Source organism: Fistularia commersonii, unplaced genomic scaffold (genome assembly GCF_037954325.1).
Source record: "Fistularia commersonii isolate RoL2024-O1a breed Wild unplaced genomic scaffold, RoL_Fcom_v1.0 HiC_scaffold_71, whole genome shotgun sequence".
In the NCBI taxonomy this organism is placed as follows: domain Eukaryota; kingdom Metazoa; phylum Chordata; class Actinopteri; order Syngnathiformes; family Fistulariidae; genus Fistularia; species Fistularia commersonii.
In genome coordinates, this window is record NW_028234029.1 from 115,001 (window position 1) to 117,173 (window position 2,173).

The following is a 2,173-nucleotide window of genomic DNA, read 5'->3' on the forward strand; positions in this document are numbered from 1 at the left end:
GTACGGAAAAAGCGGGGGGGGGGGGGGGGGGAACACACACATAAGGGCATTCGTTCTGTATGGAATCAGAAATTAATAGTGTTAACGCTTTGCCAGAAATTCATAATGCTCGACAAAAAAAAAGAAAATTCAAGGGAAATCATTAAATAATTAGGTGGAGAAAATAAAATTAAAAACGAAAAAAAAAATTGCAAGGGGAATATAACATGTAATTAAGTTGGCCGTTCACAAGGAATCTCAGACATCAAACTGTATATTTTTTGGTTTTTGGATTTTTCCATAAGTTTTAAGGATTTTTTTTTATAATTCAAAATCGTTTATGAAGAAATTAAAATTTGGGGAACAGTTTTGCATTCTGTTTTTGTGAATGAAGAACTTGGCCAGGCCAGTAGATCTGCGTGTTACCGGCTGGGTCTTTTACGGAGGAATAATATGTGTGACACGTCTCTTGCTTTGCAGAACTGGAGGAAGTTAAGTTTATTTTCAAGCAAATAAAAACACAACGGACAGACCAGAAGTTGGGACTGGCCCTTCAAAATAAAACGAAAATAACTGAGAGCATATTTCTCAGATAACAACATCGATGTCCGGAGAAGGTGCAGCTTTGCCGCTCTGCGGGGTCCTGTAGACCCCCCCCCCCTTCATACACGCATGCAATACGCCTCGAAACGCATCGCTCGCACCGACGCGGGGAATCCTTTACCAAGCTTCCACAACAACGGCGAGAATCTCGTCGCTTCGGACGCCGTTAGGAGGAAGGGGGGGGGGGGGGGCATTAAGGGGGAGAGAGAGAGAGAGACATGGAGATTTTCTCAGCCTCTCATTCTTTTTTTTTTTTTTTTTTTTTAATTGAACATTAATAGTACACACAAATATACAAATGTACAAATAAACGTGGCACGGTAGAACTGAATGTCAATGAAACAACCAGGGATGAGGAAGAAAAGGACATATGGACAAGTTAATAGTGTATAATTAAATAAATAGATGGACAAATTAAATTAAAAACGAAAAAAAAAATTGCAAGGGGAATAAACCATGTTATTTGGTCTGCGGTTTACAAGGAATTTCAGACATCAAACTGTATGTTTTTTGGTTTTTGGATTTTTCCATAAGTTTTAAGGATTTTTTTTTTTTTTAATTATTCAAAATCGTTTATGAAGAAATTAAAATTTGGGGTACATTGCTGCATTCTGTTTTTGTGAACGAAGAACTTGGCCAGGCCAGGAGATCTGTGAGTTACCCCTCAATACCGGCTGGGTCTTTTACGGAGGAATAATATGTGTGGCACGTCTCTTGCTTTGCAGAACTGGAAGAAGTTTATTATGCTAGACAAAAAAAGAAATTGAAAGGAAATAATTAAATAAATAGATAGACAAATGAAATTAAAAATGAAAAAAAAAATTAGGAGAAACATTACTTCCGCTCCTCCAATCCTCTGTTTCTCAGCTCCACCGCTCCTCCGCTATTGGCCCTGGTACCCCCGATCCTCCGAACTCAGGCGAATTGCGTGACGTGCTTCTGCTATTCTCCGCTCGTCCGCTTTTCCGCTTTGGGGCTTGGAACCCCTGAACCGCTGGACATAAGCGAATCACGGGCAGGATTTCTGCCCTCCTCCGCTCCTCCACTCATCCGGTACAGGCCCTGGTACTCCATGTCCGCGACCCCCTCCACCTTAACAAACTGTCACAAACACACACACACACACACACACACACATACACACACGCACACAAACACACTTACACACACCTTAACTCATCATAGCTGTGCTAATAGCATTAGCCAAAACACATCCACAAGCACACAAACATGATCTCATCCACTCATTCACATGTGTGTGCCCAGAGGTCCGGGAGCTCCATGTTGTAAATGGGCGGTACTTTTACCTATAGGTGGCGCTACTGCTATATCAGTGTGTTACGTCTGTGTGTTTTTGCGTCTTAACAAAGGAAGAAGAACGTTACGTGTTTTTTTCTTTCATGCTGCCTGCAATAAAGTTCGTTCTTAAAATACAATAAGTTATGGGCCCAGAGTGTCTCTAAAAGGCTGGATTACACTGAATATTTTGTGTGATAGTGAACAGTATTGTGGGAACTCACAATGGAGGACAAGCTGTTTATCGACAAGCTGAGCGGACCGGAGAATTGGGCAACGTGGAAGTTTCAAATGG